We start from the raw sequence: 22974 nt of genomic DNA, 5'->3' as shown, positions 1-22974 counted from the left end.
GGGCGCCCAGCGGACCGTCTCGCTCTTCTCGGTTCCCGGGGGCCCCAGGCCCAGTCCGCAGGGCGCCCAAGTCGTGTAAATCGTTGGCGAGGGCCCGGGCGCAGCGGCGGTCATACAGGGTGGGGTCTCTTCGCGCCCCCTCCCTAGAGCCCACCTTGCTCTCCCATTCTCCTCTCCCTGAAAACCCTTTGAGTGAAGAGTGCTAGATCGGCTCTGGGTGTGTTGCCTGGCGAAGCGAGTTGTAGCCTTTCGAGACCGCCTCGTAGAACATGCCGGATGGCAACCTCTCCCCGTGATAGTACAGCTTTTAGGGAGAGAGGAAAAGTAGTCTCACTCTCCCCCGACTCCCCCAGGCTCATAACACAAGAGGCTTTGGGGCAAGAAGATTTTTTTCCCCAGCCCCTCAACATCCATTGTTTTTGTACCATCCCCCTCCCCCCATGCCTAGGTGGAAGAGTAATGACTCCAAAGCATTAATTTGCCTTTCTTTCTCTTTATTTCTTTTCTTTCTTTTTGCTCTTTCTTTCTTTTTCTCTTCTTCCCTCCTTTCTTTCAGCAGGCAGTTTGTGTTATTGTGGAATTATGGATTTACAAACAGGTGGAATAAATAGCGATTCGGGAGCTAGAAAGAAGATGCTTTGTGTGTGTGTTTAAGCCCTTATAGTTGGCTGTTTGATTTTCTTGTCTGTTGCTTTGTATCGTAATGGGGGTGATGAGAATAAAAGAGGAAGCACTGTTTTGCAACCTACCCAAAGAAGTATTTTCGAAGTCTCTGGGGATGCTGAAGCAAAATTAGGTTGCAGATGTTGACTGTATAGTATTTGCCTCCAGCGTGATAACTACCAGCAGTGTGTAGGCTTACACCTGTGTCATTTCGTATACTTTTCGTCGATACCGAGTGCGTCTAGTTTCCACTCAAGAGGGACTACTATATCAAAAGCTTTTTGTTATGTTTTTCAGAATCCTAAGGTACACTTGTGTAACCAAGTGTTTTTGTAACTAAATGCAGCAAAAACTGAAAAATAGTTTCAATTTTAAAGACCTCAGTTTTTTAGTGTACTTACTAATCTTTACTCTCGTCCTCCATGCCATGGGCTGTAGAACTGTTACTGTGTACTTGAAGAGACTCAGCTATGTCATCCAATTTGTAACATTCAGTAAGGTTATATTTATAATTTATCAGGTGTTGATGTTTTGCTCTGTGACAGTGAAAGAATTTCAGGAATAAAGCACGCAAATGACCATTCTCCTCATATGGAACTTAAATTGAGTATAATAAACCTTTTATCTATTTGGACATAAAGTATATTGTAACCTTTTTATGTAATTATAAATACCCATTTGAAAAATAGACAAAAATAAAGACAAAACTAAATAAAAGCTTAGTCTAAGGTTTATAACTTTCAAATGGCTGAAATTTAATATAAAGCCAACATATAAAACAATATTGAAATCCCAGTTTCAAATTATGGACATATCTTTAAGGGTACGGCATTTTCCCAAGGTGCTTGTTCAGTTTGATTTTTAGTTTTTAATTTTTATGGGTACGTAGTAGGTGTTTATGGGTTATATGAGATATTTTGATACAGGCATACAATGCATAATCACATTAGAGTAAATGAGGTATCCCATCATCTCAAGCATCTACCCTTTGTGATGCAAATATCCGATTGTACTCTTATTTTAAAATGTACAATTAAATGTATTGAGCATGATCACCCTGTTGTGCTATCAAATACTAGATCGTATTCTTTGTGTTTTTTATATCCGTTAACCATCCCCACATTCCCCCTTCAGTTTTTGAAGAAACAGCTACATTAAAAGTTGACATTTGTGATCACTCATTATTAATATAATTTTTAAGTTTAAAAATTTTCTCATAAATTATGGATTAAAGAGTGATATTAAAATATACATTAGTAGTTTGCAGCTAGATCTTTTTTTTAGTTTTTAAACTACCGTATTCAGAAAGTTCATCAGAGCTGTTTTTCTGGTAGTTGTAGCAAGTAAAGGTCATGCATCAACTTGTGAACTACAAGCCAGCTGGAAATTTGAAACATTTCATGTTTAAATAGAAACATGAAAATTACAAATTCCTTTGTCACACTGGCTGGAATTAGGCTTTTAAAATGTTACTGTTTTTTTCTGTGACTTGGGTCAGGGAAGAATGACTTTTCTCTCTCCACATCAGAGAGACATAAACTGGAATTGTGTGTGGAATATTTCCAAAGATGGCTTCCGAATAGTGGTTGGTATAGTTATTGCTTTGACTTACCTGTATGAATTATGGAGAATGGGTGAATAAAGTTGAAATTCTTTATTATACAGGTGGATAAATTATAGTCATATTTGCCTTAAAAATACTCATTTTCAATATTTGTTGTATAATTTAATATTTCTGGAAGACTGTTCTTTAAACCGTTCAGATATTTTGATTTTTTTGTAAAAATATTTAAATACAAAAATCTGTGTTTTGACTAAAAGATATAAACTCTATATGTAGATATAAGGATGCATATTTTTGGAGGCTGAAGATTAAGTGAAATATATCTTTAGAATTTGGTTTACTATATCATTCATGTATCTTTCATGTTTGGAAAAGCATAAGATTTATGCTTATAACAAAATAAGATTTTAAAAAAACCCCAAACAATAACAACAAAACAAGTTAACTCACAAATCCTTCAGTGAGTTCTGAGATTTGTAGCTTGGACTTGGGAGAATTCTGCTACTTGTTTATAAAATATCAATTGATAGAGGAAATTTAAATATAAATTGGATATTTTGACATTTCTTAATAAGATTAGTAGGGATTGGTATTTTGCTGTAGATGAATAGATGGAAACCGTAATTTAGAAGTAGAATTATACATTAAGTACTTTTATGTGATACTTAAATGAGTACTTCAAATAGTAAGTGAGTTCGTATTTTTGCTTGTTGGTAGACCTTTATTTCATGCTTTATAGGTTATGCATTAGACATATAAGTTGGCTGAATCTTAGACTAATTTATGGACATATATCATCTCTGCTATCCTTGTAATCCCTATTTTAACTGCTTGGCCTTCTGAATTTTGTTTCATTTACTTGTTACACTGCATCAAAGTCATGCCCTGTAGATCTTTTTTGAAATATTTTCTCTTAATATAGTGAATTTTTATGTTTCCTGACTGTGTAAACTGACTTTTAAAATCTAAATAATTTCTAAATTATAGATGACCTGTGGTATGCTTGAACTTCATATATTATAGAGTGTTTTTAAAAATGTTTATTATTGCAGGTTGAAACATACATACTTAAGTCTGAAAAACTTTTATGTTCTAAAATATGTAATTGAATTATATTAATATAAATCAGTGTTCATTCTGGTTTTGTTTGGTATTTTTCCCCGGGTCTCAACTTTTTAACACAGCATCTTTAATTCAGCAAAAGCGAAGTTTATACACACAAAAGGATATTCTAATTACCAAAGTTTATACACACAAAGCAAAGTTTATACACACAAAAGGATCCTTAAGCTTTTGAGATGATGGTAGCATATGTGCTTCTTGAAAAAGCATGCAATTCCCATTATCAAGACTTAAAAGAACACTAATTCATTTTCACACTGTATATCTCATTCCAACTTCTCTAAAGGTCAGAACTGCAAAAAGTAGTACATGCTCTAAAAGCTAAGGATTCATTTATAAGAGTGAACATACTGCTTGTAGCTAAAACATTACAGGAGACCTTTAAAAAGGGTATAATTTGTCCCTGTGTGAAATGAACCTGAAGTATTTTTATAAATTATTTCTGCATGACTATCTTTTGTTTATAGCACTAGGAAGACTTCTAATGTTTAAATACTTTATTTACCTTCAATTATTATTTAAAAGTCCTATAATTTTAAGTAATTTTACAGCTGACAAAGATAAATCTTCTTTTCTTTTAGTTTTTCTAATGTCTTGGAGGTAAAGTGGAAATTGCCTGTTCTGACACATATTTTCTACAACTTGGAGTTAATTTGATCAGTTAAATTTGTTTTTTTCAGTTTCCAGTTTTGTGTTGTATAACACTCCTTCCTGCTTTCAGTACTTTCTCAGTCTTGGAAATAGTCTTTAACTTTTCAATTTTGTTCTATAAATATTTCTCAGTAACTACAGTTTCACATTCACCAATGTCATGGAACTTCTGCTGAATGCCGTGTGTGTCCCAGGCTCTCTGGATACAGAGATAAATATGTTTCCTTCTTTCAGTAAGTTCAGAATTTGTTGCATGAACTGGACAAGTCAATAGTTAATTGTTAAACAATGTGACACATGCTTTTAACAGCAGTATACACTGGCAAACTCAGATGAGTTAAGACTCAGACTGCACATATAACTGGCATTGCCTACTGGAGGACAGGACTGGAACAAACACTTGAGGAATAAGTAGGATAGAGGAGGGTAGTAAAAGCACAAAGGTTAGATATGTTCAGGTCCATTTGGACAATTAGAGAAGAATAACAGTTGGATTCTAATAATAATATTAGGTTGTACGGTAATATTAGGTTATACGGTAATATAAGCTTCGATTAAAGCTTATATTATTGTTAATAATAATATTTCTTATGTTCTAATTTTATTTGGGCTTTGAACTGCAGATCTGTATTAATGTTGACCATACTATTACTTAAAGCTTTACCTTCAACACCTGTGAAAAGAAGGGAAACATTTTCACTTATTTTTCATTAATATTTTAATTAAATACAAGGAGAATATATCAGTGTAATGTGGGTAATAATTCCCAGGTTTAGAACTTGGATAATGATAATGTTTCAAAATCATACTTAAGGCTGGGCGTGGTGGCTCACCTGTAATCCTTGCACTTTGAGAGGCTGAGGCGGGTGGATCGCTTGAGGTCAGGAGTTTGAGACCAGCCTGGCCAACATAGCGAAACCCCGTCTCTACTAAAAATACAAAAAATTAGCTGGGCGTGGTGGCAGGCACCTGTAATCCCAGCTACTCCGGAGGCTGAGGCAGGAGAATCTCTTGAACCCTGGAGGTGGAGGTTGCGGTGAGCCAAGAACGTGCTACTGCATTCCAGCCTAGGTGACAGAGTGAGACTCTGTCTCAAAAAAATTAAAAAACACATACTGAAATATCTTTTCTCAGCATTTATGTTTCATGTTAAGAGTAACATTTATTAACTTTCTTAGAATTTTGGCAAAGTTTTTTTTTTGCATAATCATTTAAAATGTACTTTTTTTTGAGTATACATTAAAAAATATTTTCCATACTTACTTGACAGTGCCTCTCTTTAGGTAAGTCAGACTGTATGGTCAACAGTTATATCCTAGAAGCAGACTTTGTAATTGGCTTGTGTGATTTAAAAGTTTTCTGAACTTGAGAATTGAGTAATTTTTCATGCAGTATTTTTTGGGTTTTTTTGTTTTTGAGACAGGGTCTCTTTTTCACGCAGTATTTTTTTGTTGTTTTTGTGGGGTTTTTTTGTTTTGTTTTCAAGACAGGGTCTCGCTCTGTCACCCAGACTAGAGTGCAGTGGCACAATCATGGGGCTCATTGCAGCCCTGACCTCCCTGGGCTCAAGTGATCCTCCCACTTTAACCTCTCGTGTAACGAGGACTACAGGTGTGTGCCACCATGCCTGGCTAATTTTTCTATTTTTTGTAGAGACTAGGTTTTGCCATGTTGCCCAGGCTGGTCTCAAACTCCTGAGTTCAAACAGTCCACTTGCCTTGCCCTCCCAAAGTGCTGGGATTACAAGTGTGAGCCACCATGCCTGACCTTTCATGCAATATAATTTAATACTTCTTCCAGGGCATAGTGAGGCTTAATTTTGATGTCCCAAACTCCATTCCCTGCAAAGTGCCATAGTTTTCTGTGTTGAAACACTCTCATTTGCATTTCTTGATCCTTGTAATTATTTTTATTATAGAAATTTGAGAGATTTCTTTTTAAAATACTCATATTTTAGCAATTGCCTTAAACATGTTGTTACACCTCATTTATCTTGAGATTTACTTACTAGGAAACTAAAACTATCTGGTGTCATCTGCTTGGTTACTACCTCATGCACTCTTCGTGTGGCTAAACTCTAATCACCCTTCAGGCCTCAATTTTGTATCCCGTCCTTTGGGAGACCTTCCTTTGATCCCTAGTTAGGTTCTTCAGTTTTAAGGTGTCCTAGTGCTTGTACTTCCTGTTTTATAACACTGTTTTTGTAGTTGTGTGTTTGATGTCTGTCTTTACTGCTAGACTGTAAGCCTCAAGATGAGCATTGAGTATGTCTGTCTTATTTACTGTTCCACCAGTATACAATGTCTAGACTTTGTCGGCTCCAAGTGGAAAAATTAGTTTTAGATGAATAGTCTACAGCTCCAAAACAAACTGAACAGGCCCAAAGGAAGGACAAAGAGATATCATAATGTTCTTGTTTTTAAACACACATTTTCTGTTCTTAGAGTCCGTCAAGCCTTAATTCAGGCATTTTTATTCTCACATAGTGTACAATTTTTAAAAGTTTGGTAACCAAATGTAAAAAGGACTGAAATTACTCCTAGAGGCATAACAGAGTTGAAAATAAGAGCAGAAGAAAAACACTCAAAAAGCAGATGCAAGACGTTTTGTAAAAATAGCAGTTTATAGCAACTTAATGTTATGACAAATATACATAGAATATTTCAAGACACTGTTTTATACATAAAATAGTATAAAAATAATGATCTAGGATCATGAAGAAGAGATTATTGGATATTAGTACATTTTGTTAATGGTAACATAAGATCATGTATTTTGGAAAAATTCCATTCAAAATGATACAGTTTAAAACTTACTGTGTTAAGCTTTTCTTACTGGAAAGGTTTGCTTAATGAGGTAAAACATACTAAGTAACAGTATTTATTGAACAAAATTAAGTTGTAACAAATTATCTGAAAGTACTGAATCAGTGCAGTATAATATACTACTTTATAATTTGTAGAGGTAGATGTTATACTTATCATGTGTTTCTTTGTTTACTTTGCTATGAAATATGTAAAATTGAGTAGCAACATGTTTTTCTTGATCCACTTCTAATGAAAACATAACCTGTTGCACTGATAAGACAAAATAGCTAAGTATTTCTTCCACTTTTATTCTGTTAAAGAAAATAAGCTTAATTCCTTGGCATTTCCTGGTTACCTGTACTGGGAAAATTAGGTTGAAAGTCATAGTTCTTTGCTAAAAGTATGTGGTGTCTGACAGATTGGGTGACCTGAAATAGATTATATTTAATTCAGTTTGGGTTTGTATATATCTGGGATATATATGTGTGTGTATATATATATATATATATATAGTGAATTCAAAATTTCACCAGAGCTTTATTTCTGGTTCAAATAAATTATGTTTTATTTAAATATTGCAACTCTTGAATTCTGTGACTATTAAGGATAGGTGGGAGAGCTAGTTATTTTGCTCCTAAAAGAAATACTGGTTTATCTACCTTGTGCTAATTGCAACTCTAAACTCATAGAAATGGGATGCTTATATACTAGGCGGCTTAAAATAGTAAGGTTTTATGATTTAATCTTGAAGACATTTATTTCTGTACTTTGGAAGTAGTGATTTGAAATTCTTAATACTAGAAAATGGCCTAGTTTCAGAACACCCACTAAGCAACTGTGGGAACTCAGTATGCTAAATGGCTGGTAGTGCTGCAGTATTTTTTAAAATTTCCCCACCTCCTGTTATATAATAGCTTATAGTAGTACAACAGAATATGAGTATTTGGGACAAGAACAAAGCATACTGAAACCTCAAAATGATGTGAGACTGTGTCAGGCTTTGTGTTGGGCACCAAGCACCTTAAGATAGTCAGATATAATGATGGTTAGTGAATGTTTGAGTAAATCAGGTGGTAATGTTTTAGGTTGTAAATAAGGCTTGTGAAAATAATTATTTGGAGGCTTGAGAAAAATGACTTGTAAAATGGAGTCACTATTTTTAAAACACAACACTCTTTTATTAGGAAAAGTTTGATAACTCTGGTATAAATATTCTGATGATGCTTGTGTACAATACTTAAAACTTTTAGTGAAAATAATTTTTTTTTTTTTTTTTTTTGAGACGGAGTCTCGCTCTGTCGCCCAGGCTGGAGTGCAGTGGCCGGATCTCAGCTCACTGTAAGCCCTGCCTCCCGGGTTCACGCCATTTTCCTGCCTCAGCCTCCCGAGTAGCTGGGACTACAGGCACCCGCCACCACGCCCGGCTAGATTTTTGTATTTTTTTTTAGTAGAGATGGGGTTTCACCGTGTTAGCCAGGATGGTCTCGATCTCCTGACCTCGTGATCCACCCATCTCGGCCTCCCAATGTGCTGGGATTACAGGCTTGAGCCACCGCGCCCGGCCGTGAAAATAATTTTTATTTAAATATTTCCCCTGGCCGAGTGTGGTGGCTCACACCTGTAGTCCCAGCACTTTGGGAGGCTGAGGCGGGTGGGTCACCTGAGGTCAGGAGTTAGAGAACAGCTTGGGCAACATGGTAAAACCTCGTCTTTACTAAAAATACAAAAATTAGCTGGGCGCAGTGGTACATGCCTGTAATCCCAGCTACTTGGGACGCTGAGGCAGGAGAATTGCTTGAACTCGAGAGGCAGAGGTTGCATTGAGCTGAGATCACACTACTGCACTCCAGCCTGGGCAACAAACAAACAAATATTTTCCCCAGACTGTTGTGCAACGCAGTCATTGTAGCATTGTTTCAACCTATGAGAACCAGATACTGAAATTGATTAGAAACTATTAAAAAAAAGTTCACTAGTTTTTATTTACTTTTTTATTCAGGAAAATATAGTTATAAAGGAATTTGATAAAACATACTTTTACCATCTTATTTTGTTAATTTATAAAGGGACCAAGTTGAGCCTGCACTCGTTGTAAAAGATAGATTAATATTAAATGTTTCAGATAAAAGATTTTGTGATATGAAAAAGGATGGACTTAAATTTGTTTTAAACGTCAGCTGTATGGCAGGTGCAGTAGCTCCCATCTGTAATCCCAGGAGTTTGGGAGGCTGAGGCAGATGGATCGCTTGAGCTCACGAGTTTGAGATCAGCGTGGGCAACATGGTGAAACTCCGTCTCTACCAAAAATACAAAAATTAACAGGGTGTGGTGGCATGCATCTGTAGTCCCAGCTACTTGGGAGACTGAGGTGGGAGGATGGCTTGAGCCTAGGAGGTGGAGGTTGCACTGTGCTAGATCTTGCCACTGTACTCCAGCCTGGGCAACAGATCCAGACCCTGTCTCAAAAAAAGTCAGCTGTGTAACTCTTGTAGAGTTAGCTCTGTGAATAATACCTTAATGCATAGGAAAAAACTTGCCAGGCTTTTTCTCAATTGGAACTCAGTTGTACCTGGTATTTGCAAATATGTATGCGTATATATAAAAATTCCATAATATAACAACAATGATCCTTTGCCAAGATCTTGAAGATTTTTATTTGACCAAAGAAAGCTGAAATTGTTTAATATAATTGAAGTTTTCTTATATTTTGTCATATTCAAATTCTTTGAAAATTGATAATCTGTAAATAGTAGATTCATGCGGTAAAAATAAAAATTGTTCATTAGCACATCTTATGGCCATTATCCAGTTTTTATAACTAATTATGCAAATTGATAATATTTGAGTTGCTTCCAAGAGCAACGAAGAATCACTAATGTCAACATTCTTTTCTTCCTAGCATGATTTAAATAGTATATCACTTGCTACTTGCAAATTACTGTATGATTTACATGTTTGTGGTATGGAAATTTGTTCATATCAAAGCTTCTTTAACCTATGTGGGAATCTTATTTTGAGATTTTCTTAATCTGCTTGAACTGCTATAATAAAATACCATAGACTGTGTGGCTTAAATGACAGTATATATTTCTCACAGTTCTGAAGGCTAGAAAGTCCAAGATTGAGGTGCCAGCCATTTCTGTTCAGAGCAAATGAAGAGTCCCTTACAGATGGTGGTCTTCCTGCTGTATCCTCAGTTGGCAGAAAGTGAGAGAGCAAGTTCTCTGGTCTCCTCTTACAAGGGCATTAATCCCATTATGAAAACCCCACCCTTGTGACCTCATCTAAACCTAATTACCTCCCAAAGGTCCCATCTTCAAATACTATCACGTTGGAGGTTATAGCTTCAGCATAAGAATTTGGGAAGGACACAATTCGGGACATAGCAGGATTATATTCACAAGATAGTAGATAATACATACCAGTTGGGAATTGTAGGGTTGTGTTTAATGTGTTAAATTACAAAAATAAAGTATCCCTTTATGTATATTAAAAAATACAAGCAAGAGCTGCCTTTCAGTATCTTGAGTAACTTCTGATGGGAGAAATTCCTTATTACCCTTAAATTGAGTATGGCTGCTTATTATGTTTCTTTTGATCTTATATGAGGAAGATTTTTGCTTTGTGATATTTTTTAAAATGTAATACAGAGATAAATGAGGTTATATTTTTAAAACCCAAAATATATAAGTTCTATTTAATAAACCAAATTGTTAGGATAGTATATAAATAGTTGAACGCACAGGTCTTTCTCTAAGTCTCAAAAATGGACTAAGTGTAAGAAAGGCTAGCTGTTTTATAATCATGGCAGCTTACTAAATACTGACTGATACTCAAATATAAGATACCTTGAGATCACACATTCTTAGTCTTGTTATTGATAGTGCATTTATTTTTTTTCATTTTTTTCCTGACAGTTTCTGATAGTTAATAGAGTGAGTAATGGAAAGGATTTATAATGAGATAGACCTAGTGAAGAAATGTATGGTTTATATGTGCGAAAAGGTAGTAGTTAAATTTAATTAACATTTTTTAGCTTAAAAGATCTGAAAATCTTTTTGTCTTTGAAAATACTATGTTGAATATTGTAGTCATCTTAGTGTATGTAGCAGTTAAATTTTCTTTTTTGCTTTACACTGGTAATTAAATAACTGCCAGTTTGCATGGGAAATGAGAAGTAAAGTATATCTTGGGAATACTTAAGTTATGTATGTGACATGTTTGGAGTTCCTTGGCAAGAAAGGCAATTTAAGCAAATATTCACAAGTAAGTCTCTGTGTGTTTTTTTTTTTTTTTTTTTTTGTGATGTTTGGCATTTAAAACTTTTCAGATAATGTTTGGTCTTTTACCCTTTGACGTTTACCACTATATCTTAGTACTTTTGAGACTTTTAAATCCCCTCTTCCCTACCCTGCCTTTTAACTGTGAGACTTTGGTGGATAATTTTGCAATTTATGCATATGATGAGTTGAAGTGTTGTACAAGAGAGCTGTAATCCCAATTATGGTTTATATCATGGATTGGGTAAACAGGAATTTTCAGTTCTTTGCTCTAACTCTTGTTTTCCTAGCATATAAATTACACATAAAGTCTTTTGCTTTCCCATAAGAAGTAATGCAGATTTCCTAAACAAATCCCATTTGCTACTATGTAAAATAAATCGGTCCCATGTCTCTGCATGTCTTTCCAAAATATTTTATTTTGCTTCCTTACCAAGGAGGGAAAAAGTTGAATGAATGAATTTGAAGATATTATGAGTTGTGGATTCTTGACATAATTCTAGTTAAATGGACAAGTGTAGAACATTTTCTTTTTGTGGACAGCCTTTAGCCACTGTCCCACCTCAGGTTCACTTGTGCTGCTTAAAGATGTGCTTTTCCATTTCTCTGTAAACAGTAACATTCTTTTGAGCATGTTAATTTTGGGTGTTTTCTCATTCTTTGGACTAATCTTTTGGTCTTCTAATTTTGAAAGTTCCCTTTTAAACTCTTAAACTGCAAAAAGATACAGCTTTACATGATTTAAGTGGGAGAGCTCTTTCTTTATATTTAAAAGAATAAGAAGCCTTTATATCATAATAAATAATGGGAAATACTGTTGAAATCTTGTCATTTTTAGGTATTCATGTTAAAATTTGAGTGACCTGGAGTTAATTTTAAGTCGGATATAGGGGAACTCCATGCATGAGGTGAAACCTTGTTTATTGTTCATTTATCATGTTATTCAACCAGTATTTATTGGGCATTTATTTTGTGCTCAATGGGTTCATAATATTATGTTGTAGAGTACTTTATAGAGTAAAAATTGCTGTCTAGAATGGCAGATAAAGCCAAATTAGCAAGTATTTATTGTTCTTTCAATAAATATAAGTGTTTTATGTGCTAAATATTCTAAGTATTGTCCTAAGTACTAGAGTACAACTGTGAAAAAGGCAGAAGGGTTCCTGTTTTCCCATTACCTTTAAATGAGAGAGTGGGACAACTAACCTGCCAAGTCTAATAATAGCATGATAAGTGTTCTGTTAGGGGAAGTTTTAAGTGGGAACACAGAGGAGGTGATATGCAGAAAGGCTTTTAAATAATTAGGAAAAGGCTTCCCAGACCTCTAAGCTGAGGTCTGAAGAGTAAGTAGGAGTTAGCTCAGCGAAGAATTGTAAATCTGTGTTTCTGGCAGAAGAATATAGCTTGTGCAAAGTCCTGGAGACAGGAGATAGAAGGCTCTGCCAAGGGATGTAAAAGAAGTTCATGTGACCATAGTGCAAGATGGGAAATATTAAGAGTGTGGCAAAAGTACACAGGGACCAGATCTTCAAGACATGTGAATTATTAAGAAATTTGGGTTTAATCCTGAGGGCTCCCCTCAGTTCTTTTAATTGGACATTAACCTGATTAGATCTCAGTGTTTGAAAGATCACTAATTACAACATAGTGATTAGGTTAAGAACAGGATGGGAAAGTGAATATGGTGAGACCAGTTAGAAGGCTATTAGAAGACAGAATTTGGTATACCTTGTAGCATGGTAATGGCAGTGAGAATGAAGAGAAGCCAATGGCATTGAGAAATCTGGGGAGAAAAATTGATAGGATTTGGTGATTGTCAGAATGTAAACATCCAAGGGGAGAGAGAAGTCAGGATGACACCACCTGTATTCCTGGCCCCCTTTCACCTTTTTTGGTTGATTCCTACTTAGATGTTACCTAACCTCTAAGGCTAACCTCTAAGGCTAACCTCCAAGGCTAACCTCCAATTCCCCTAACCTGTAAGGCTAATTCAAGTGCCTTCCCTTTGTGTTTCAGCAGCACTTACTCGATTTTTTTCTTGCTTTACTCACTTGTGTATAAGCTTTCAGGCAAGGATTGTGCTTTATTGTTATTGCATGGTTTGCACCTTGCAAAGTGCAAGGTATACTAAGTGCGTTACACTTAGTATAAATGTTGACCAAATGAAAATATACTTTTTATATTTTATCTTTATAAAAATTTAAATATAATTGGAGAACATTGGTTTTCTGAACTGCTAATATTCAAAAACTTGTTTTACAACTTTAAAGTGAGTCATATCATTCCATGTACTTCTGAATGCCACTTGTAAAAACAATTTATATTGTAATTCTGGCTGGAAGTAGTAAATCTATTAAGTTCTTTATGGGTAATCATAGACTAAACAATCTCTGATTATTATTTAGGTCTCTTATGCAGTCAGGTTTTCCTTGTAGGTAAAGTTTTAATTGGCTTTATCCTTTATCAGTTTAAAAATTAACGTAATGGTTAGTGTTATATATATTTTATTTCAAAATGAGAGTAGTTTTTTTTTCTAATTATGAAAGGAGTGATTGCTCATTATACAATTTAAAAGGTATACATACAGAGATAAAAAGTGAAAATCACCTGTAGTTGAAGGATAGCATTGCTAACACTTTATGGATGTTCTTCTAGACTTTCAAAATTTTATATATATTTATGATTATTATGATTAAGTTAAAAGAAAATTAACAGCAAATACTTATGTTTGTACAAGATAAGGTATTATCATTTATACAAAGAATCTTAATAGCCAGTGTGTAGCCAAATAAACCAACAGAACTGGAATATTAAACTTTAATTATTACAGGAGACCAGGCGGGTAACATAAATGAGTGAACCCAGTAGGGGAAGTACATGCGGTGGTTGAATTGGAGAACACTTGGAGAGGGCAGCTCCTTTTCAATGCCAGTTGATTTTCGACATTAAGAAATACACAGCTGGGCGCAGTGGCAAGCACCTGTAGTCCCACTACTGTGGAGGCTGTGGTGGGAGGATCTCTTGAGCACAGGAGTTCAGGGCTGCAGTGCACACTGATCACACCTGTGAACAGCCACTGCACTCTAGCCTAGACAATGTGGTAAGACCCTATCTCTGAAAAAACAAACAAAAGAAATGTGGATCCAGTCCAGTGATGCCCATATCTTTTGTTTTTTTTTTAATGAAAAGTTTGGATTTTTATGTGAGGCTCCCAAAGATTAAATTCTGGCAAATTAAAAAAGCCACAGTGTGTGTTAGACATGATGTAGTTTTTAGCTGTATTTTGTATGAACACCACAAACGGTGGAGGAATGGAAATATTTGTACACTTTTACTACTAATTACATAGATTTAAATAATATATCATTTTTCATACATCAGATTGATGAAAATGATTACTAATTTACAAGACTGGAAGAGTATAAGTTGATGCAGGCTCTTTGGAAGAAGGCAGTTTGGAAGTACATATAAAAATTTAAAATGCATATTAGTTTGGACCTGACAGTTCTACTTTCAGGAATTTGCCTTACAGAAATATTAGTCCCTGTGGGTGAAGATTTATGTTCAGTGAAGCATTATATATCTTGGTGAAAACAAGATTAAAAAATGGAAAATAGAAACAACCTAAATATCAGTTGATAATAGGAATGATTAAATTATGATATAACCATATCACAAATCATTGTCAATGGAAAGATGAAATATATCTGTATTCCCATGTGGAAAGAGTCTAGAATTTACTATTTCTTATTTATATACAAAAATTATACACATAAAGTTACACTATGCTGTCATTTTTAATATCCATACAATATTGCATAGTACCATAATTTAGTCTATTGATGTACATTAGGTTATTTCCAATATTTTGCTGTTTATATGCACATTGCAGTGAACACTCCCTTTACATATGTCCTTACAGTGTTGTCTCCTAAGATATGTTCCTTTTATATTTTATATGGTGACAACATGAAATACCTGAACTCTGTGATATCTGGGGGACATACATTTACCTCTGAGAATTTGCTGTTTGTGTGACCCTTGAATTGAGTGAATGTACCTTAGGCATGGTAGACAGAGAACTAACCAGAAAAGTGGCACTGTGTGTAGTCATCCTAGATTCTTTAAGAGTTTTAAAGGTAACTTAAGTAGTAGTATTTGTCTAGTCCATACATGCATGTGGTGTAAAATTAAAGTATAGAAAGGTTAAGTAAATCTTTCTCCCACTCTGAAACCTCTTCTACCTAGTTTCTGTTCCTGGGAAACTACTATGAGTTTATTCATCCTTCTGCACATATTTTATACATATATGTGTATTTTATGCACATATATGTATATTTTATGCACATATATGTATATATTTTAAGTTTTTTGTAAATGATAGCATACTATGCTGTTCTACAGTTCACTTTTTCTCACTTAACTGTAATAATATCTAACACCTAGTGCTTTTTCTAGGCTCTAACAAGTGTTTTTGTATTGATTACTAATTTTCATCACAAACGTGAGAAGTAAGTAAATATTATTCGCTTATCACAGAGGAACAAACTGAGGCACAGAAACTTTAAATGACATGCTAGTAAGTTGTCAGCTGGAAGGTGAACTCCAGCATCCGGCAGTTTGGCTCCGGAGTCTTTTAGCCCATTTGCTATACAAACTCAATTGTTGCCCCGTTCTTTTTATTAACTACATAGTATTCCCTTGATAAACTTTAATTTATCTAACTAGGTCCTAGTAGGTGGACATTCAGGTGTTTTCATGTATTGCTGTTACAGATTATGCTAGTGTGAATGTGCTTGTGCTTATAAATGCCTGTGTCATTTTGAATATGTAAATCTCTATTTCATTTTCATCCATTCAGATTTGGGGGTTAGGGGAGTCTTGTGTTCATATAGTTACATTCTATTTTGAGATCTAATCTGGGACTTTAAAAAAATGAATTTATTTAGCTTGTTTATATTTATTATAGCATTATGGTTATAGCCTCATCTTTTATAACTAATGGACTAAGAGATAAGGTATGTTAACAATGGAAATATACTTAAAGATGTAAAACAGTACAGTATAAAGCTATTAGCATTCCTTAATCTGTTTACTCTCACGTTTTGTTGGTTATATAAAAACATTGTCAGGAATTGTAACAATTATGTTATATTCTGTAGCCTTTGCCATAGTTTTAGACCAATAGTTGAGTGCATTCAAATGCTCAAAGTTTGTTCTTTCAGATAGTTTTTTAAAAATCTTTTAGATGGCTGAGCTTTATCGTCGAGTATTTTCTTCAAGTTTATGAAAACAATATTCCTTAGGGTTTTGTATATTTAGTGATGTTTACCTGTTGGTTTCATGCTGGGGATAAATTCTTGAATACTCTAGATATTGCTTCACTGATTTTTTTTTTTTGTTTTTTTTTGAGATGGGGTTTCACTATTGTCACCCAGGCTGGAGTGTAATGGTGCGATCTTGGCTCACTGCAACCTCCACCTCCTGGGTTCAAGTGATTTTCCAGCCTCAGCCTCCTGAGTAGCTGGGATTACAGACACTTCTCACCCTGCCCAGCTAATTTTTGTGTTTTTTTTTTTTTTTTTTTTTTGAGGCGGAGTCTCGCTCTGTGGCCGGGACTGGAGTGCAGTGGCCGGATCTCAGCTCACTGCAAGCTCCGCCTCCCGGGTTTACGCCATTCTCCTGCCTCAGCCTCCGGAGTAGCTGGGACTACAGGCGCCCGCCACCTCGCCCGGCTAGTTTTTTTTTTGTATTTTTTTTAGTAGAGACGGGGTTTCACCGTGTTAGCCAGGATGGTCTCGATCTCCTGACCTCGTGATCCGCCCGTCTCGGCCTCCCAAAGTGCTGGGATTACAGGCTTGAGCCACCGCGCCCGGCTTTTTTTTTTTTTTTTTTAGTTGAGACGGGGTTTCACCATGTTGACCAGGCTGGTCTCAAACTCCTGACCTCAGGTGATCCGCCTGCCTGGGCCTCCCAAAGTGCTGGGATTACAGGCGTGAGCCACCACACCCAACCTGCTTCACTGATTTTTAAACATTGATTCCCTTCTCCTTCACATGTTAAGATAGTAATGTTTTTTGCTTAGATTCTCAAAGGATTCTCTCTTTAAATCTTTGAGAAACAGTCATTTACTATGGCAGTATTTATCTTGATTAGTCTGCATCATCTTTTCTTAGGAAAGGGCATGTCCTTTTTTTTTTTTTTGGTCCAATCCTGACTCTATGTTTTAGTGATGCCAAATGAGGTCTGTGAAAGCTTCAGATGTTTCAAGCAAGGGACTGTTGGGTTTGCTTTTCTGACTGTCATGTAATTTACAGAACTGAACTAGTAGTTTTAAGATTTGAAGATGCAAGCCATTTCCCTGGCTTGAGCTCTTCTAGCATCCCTCTTTACCTTCACTGTATTTAGTAGACTTCCTCATATAGTGTGGTTAGGGATATGTCCTAGTTTGTTGAAGATGTAGTTTGTGTTTCTGTTTCTCACTCTCCTCTCCTAGTTGTTTTCAGATATTTTTCAGAGGAAAAGAGGGGACCATACCATCTTTCTCCTGCCATTTCACATCAGAAAGCCTAACAGCTATAGGTCAGTCCAGTTTTGTCAGAATTAAGATCACTTTAAGGAATAAAATGTTTTGATGTAGTTTTCTGAAAGCCAAAAATAGTTCATTTACAGAGGTTCTTTTGGATAAATTTTTTTTTATTAAACAAAATCACAATTTAACATATGAGTTTGATTGTATCAGTTTGTAGTTAGGAAGTCTTGTGCATTAGAAAGCATTAAGAATGAAACTGTTAAGTCTAGAATTAAGAATTAAGCATGAGACCAGAGACTAATGCCTACAGACTAATAACTAAAGCTAGGGTTTAGTTTTAGAGGGCTCATCAGTTCTACAGTTTGCCTTAGATGATGATTCTTCTTTCAGCTGAATCTGAAAATTAAACTTACATGTGCTAAGTTCTGCTACTAGAATATTTTTAAGTCCTTTGGCTTAATGAATGTTAGTTCTGGAATAATCTGGTATTCTGAATGGCATCTTGTTTTTCAAGGGTAATGTCCATTTAATTTCCTCACTTAATTGGCCCTATGTGTTAAAGAAATACATTTGAAAAATTTTGATAGCTAGTGGGCAAGCCTTCTCTTCTCTGATTTGAACATATTCTTATATTCATTTGCCTGAGTTTAATTTTACCTGTGAAGAGAAGCTAAGTATTTTTTCCACCCCGTTTCTTTTATGTGACTGACTATATATTTCTTAGTCTCAAATATAAAAACACATAGCTTCACAGAAAATTTTAATGCTTGGTAGATTATTGGAGCTTTCAGTTTTTAGCCTTTGTTACTTCAATTATTGATCATTTCAGTATTTTTAAAATCTCAATTACATTTTTAATAATTTATAATAAAATTCAGTGTTTTAATTTGATGATAGTGCCTGTGTTTAGTACTAAATAAATGTACTTTGAGCAATTGAAACACTATGAGATATTGATAGATATTTCTCAAAAAGGGTTTTGTGATCCAAATAAATTTGGGGTATCTTCTATGTAATATAATAATGTACTTTGCGAAGAATGTATAGAACACTAATAATTTCTACTTAAAGAGTGTAATTACATTGGAAGCACATCTTATCCCAAACCTATTTGATAATGGAACTGAATGTTGTAGAAATACATTTTGGGAAATGCGGAGAATATATTATAGAGTATTTTCAGATCAGTATATTGTTATGGTATTTCAAAACATGTATTTGCGTGTCAGTTGCTTTTTAATAGGGACAAATAATAATTGCTGTCCCAGGATGTAAATATAATAAGAACATTTAACTGTAGTAGTGTGTTTTCTATAAATCTGAGAATTTTTTGACATGGAAATTTTGTTACAGTCTATTTTCCAGACTAAAAGTAATTCTTGAGCGCCTTCTATGTATTAAACATCAAAAATTGATCTCCTTTGGAACTACTTTCTGTTAAGTCTTAGTAGGAGGAATTTTAGAGATCTTGTAGCCCTCCTGACTTATTTTTCAGATGTAAAAACTGAAGCCTAGAAATGTAGCTTCTTTTGCCTAAGTCACATTGGAACCAAATCCTGTATCTCCAGATTTTTTTTTGCTGTTTTTTTTACTGCCTTAAAAATTTTATTTATTTATTTTTTTGAGACTCGGTCTCACTGTGTCACCCAGAGTGGAGTGCAGTGGTACGATCGTGGCTCACTGGAGCCCCTATCTCTTGGGCTCAAGCCATCCTCTTACCTTAGCCTCCTGAGTAGCTGGGACCATAATCACATGCCACCATGCCTGGCAATTTTTTTTTATTTATTGTAGAAACAGGGTTTCCTTATGTTGCCCAGGGTGGTCTAGAACTTCTGGCCTCAACCAATCCCCCTACCTTGGCTTCCAAAAGTTCTGGGATTACTTTTGAGTACATTACTTTTGAGATGGAAAGCTAGGTGGTATCTCCACTCAACATGAGAATTGAGGTAAGATACCAAGTCATCTTTGATGTTAGATTATGAGGTATGTCAACTTTAATATACGTAGAACTCAAGTTTCTAGACATCTAGTTTCCCCCTCACTTCTCTGAATTATTTTTCTGCTAGGCAAGAGAAAAAGTAGTTTTTTTTTTTTTTGAGACGGAGTCTCGCTCTGTCGCCCAGGCTGGAGTGCAGTGGCCGGATCTCAGCTCACTGCAAGCTCCGCCTCCCGGGTTTAGCCATTCTCCTGCCTCAGCCTCCCGAGTAGCTGGGACTACAGGCGCCCGTCACCTCGCCCGGCTAGTTTTTTGTGTTTTTATTTTAGTAGAGACGGGGTTTCACTGCGTTAGCCAGTATGGTCTCGATCTCCTGACCTCGTGATCCGCCCCTCTCGGCCTCCCAAAGTGCTGGGATTACAGGCTTGAGCCACCGCGCCCGGCCGAGAAAAAGTAGTTTTAAAATAAGCATGTACCCTTACCAATATTATACTAAGGAATAATCAGTGCTAGTTTTTAAGAATTGGTGCACAGGCCAAGAATGGATGAGTTGGATTCTTTTCTCAATTGAGCTACATCATCCCTTCCTATTGGTCAATTGTGGAAATATTTTCCTACTATTAATGGAAAAGTGGACTTAAATGACTGTGAAGTTAATCTCTAAGGTACTGAATTTAAATTTATAGAATATATATTTTTTTAACATACTTTTCAGAAAGATAATTGGCTTCTTGGTTATATATAATTGGTTTCTTAGTTGAAAATAATTGGCTTCTTGGTTATATGAATTATGCATTTAGACATAATGTATTATTGGAAGAAGTTTCTCTTTTAACTACCAGAATGATAAAAATTATTAGTGCTATCTATAGAATCAGGACTGAAATGATAGGAGAAAATTTTTTTTTGAGATAGACATGTGGATTTTGTGTATTTTGTGGGCCACTCATTTTACTCAGTTTGCCAAGACTGGAAAGCAATACTGCCTTTCCTAATCTTGTTTCATCAAAGTTTCTTGGGGTTTATGTGTCTAATCTTTATATTAATTGTGGTGCATGTTCTTCTGTTTCTTCTTCTGTGCCTCTTTCAGAGATGCATAACTCTCACATACTTTATATTTTTCTTAGAAAAGAAATGAATCATATTAGGAAGAAGGCACATCTTTAGGGTTAGGTTCAAAAGTCAGCATATATGTGAAAATAGTGTATATTAAAAATGTCCATTCAAAGTCCTGTAAATGTTGAAAGTGTAATACATGTAATTTTGCATGTGTCATATATGTAAATTAAGTTATTCATAGTTATACAATTTTATATGGAGGTTATATTAACAAATTATTCAGGTGCTGCTTAGGTATTACAGCACGTTTATGAACATTTCAATTTGCTGATTCTGTTTCTTGTCATCTTTATTTACTGTGATGATTTTATCAGTTCCTCTCTTATTTAATAGTTTTCTGTTGTCTTTAATTTAGATTTTTTCTTTTAACAAATTGAGGAACTGTCACCATCCACTCAACCTGGCCACTTGGATAATTGGTATACATTTTATAGGATGTTTGGATATGTTGAAAAATGATTCACACACTCTTTCTATGGATTGACCACACACATTTGTCTTTCCTGAGGAAAGACAAAATAGTGGTGTTTGTGTTGGTTGTTTTTTTTTTTTTTTTTTTTCTCGTGACAGGGTCTAGCTCTGTTGCCCAGACTGGAGTGCAGTTTGCACAATCTCTATTCACTGCAACCTCCACCTCCTAGGCTCAAGCAGTCCTTCCACCTCAGCCTCCCAAGTATCTGAGACTACAGGTACATGCCACCATACCCAACTAATTTTTAAAATAGTTGGTATTTAAATTATTTCTCTCTCCCCATCTCTCACTTTTTTTTCCTAATTTCTGATAGGTTTGTAGTGATCTGTCATTGTGATTTTAATTTGCATTTGCCTATTGATTAATGATACTGAACATCTTACTTGAACATACTTGTTTTCTGTATCTCCTTTTCCGTGAAATATCTGCTTGAGTGTTTTGCCCATTTTCTACTTGTATTATTTCTTTTATTAATGTTGAGGTTTTTTTTTTGTTTTGTTTTTTGTTTTTTGTTTTTTGAGACAGCATTTTCCTCTGTCGCCCCGGCTGGAGTGTAGTGGTGCGATCTTGTCTCACTGCAACCTCCGCCTCCCAGACTCAAGTGATTCTGGTGCCTCAGTCTCCCAGGTAGCTGGGATTACAGGTATGTACCACCATGCCCGGCTAATTTTTGTATTTTTAGTGGAGATGGGGTTTCAACATGTTGGCCAGGCCGGTCTCGAACTCCTGGCCTCAAGTGATCCACCTGCCTCAGCCTTCCAAAGTGAGGCATGAACCACTGTGCCTGGCCTAATGTTGAGTTTTGAGAGTTCTTTTTATGTTTAACTGTAAGGCATTTGTCAAATACATGGTTTTCAAATATTTTCTCCCAGTCTATATAGCTTGTTTTTTTCATTCTCTTAACAAGATCATTTGTGGTGCAAAACTTTTTATTTTTGATGAAGTGCAGTGTATTGATTTTTTTCTTTTATGATTTTTTTCTTCGTGTATATTTGAATTACTTTCTAGTGTCCTTCCATTTCAACCCAAAGTACTCACTTTAGTGTTTCTAATAGGGCAGGTCTGTTAGCAATGAGTTCTTTTGAGTTTTTGCTTATCTGGTAATGTCTTCCTTTTACCTTCATTTTTGAAGGATAGTTTTTATGGATATAGAATTCCTTTTAGACAGTTTAAAAAAATACTTTTAGAACTTTGAATATGTCATCCCACTGCCTTTTGGCCTTTATATTTTCTGATGAGAAATTAAATGTTAATATTTAGTATCTCTTGTACATGATGAGTCACATCTCTTGTTGCCTTTGTTTTCAGTTTTTTCATCCTCAGTTTTCTAAGATAAAGAATTCTGTCTATCAGCAGTTTGATAATCATCTGCCTTCATGTGGATTCTCTTTGAATTTATCTTGCTTGGAGTTTGTTAAGCTTCTAAAATGTGTAGATTGATGCTTTTCTTCAGAATTGAGATGTTTTCAACCATTATTTCTTTTCCTTCTTTCCTTCTGGGACTCCCATTGTAAGTATGTTAGTTCACTTGATGATATTCCACACATCTCTGGGGCTCCATTTCTTTTTCTTTATTCTTTTTTTTTTCTTCTGTTCCTCAGACTGGATAATATCAATTGACTTATCTTCAACTTTGCTGTTTCTTTCTTCTTCCTGCTCATCTCTCCTGTTGACCACTTCTAGTGAGTTTTCCAATTCAGTGATTGCACTTTCAACTCCAGGTTATTTGGTTCTTTTTTTTTTTTTATTTTTTTGAGATGGAGTCTCGCTGTGTTGCCCAGGCTGGAGTGCAGTGGCGCGATCTCGGCTCACTGCAAGCTCCGCCTCC

General features: G+C 35.3%; 1 protein-coding gene across 1 annotated transcript in view; it reads left to right on the top strand.

The window, feature by feature from the left end:
- The window catches only part of SHOC2 (soc-2 suppressor of clear homolog (C. elegans)), a 98676-nt gene that overhangs the window by 693 nt on the left and 75009 nt on the right, over positions 1–22974 (top strand). The gene's annotated exons all lie outside the window — the stretch shown is intronic.

The sequence above is a fragment of the Colobus angolensis genome, unplaced genomic scaffold (genome assembly GCF_000951035.1).
Source record: "Colobus angolensis palliatus isolate OR3802 unplaced genomic scaffold, Cang.pa_1.0 Scaffold75, whole genome shotgun sequence".
NCBI lineage: Eukaryota > Metazoa > Chordata > Mammalia > Primates > Cercopithecidae > Colobus > Colobus angolensis.
Note: the sequence above shows the minus strand (reverse complement) of the source record. Positions and strands in the feature narration are given on the sequence as shown.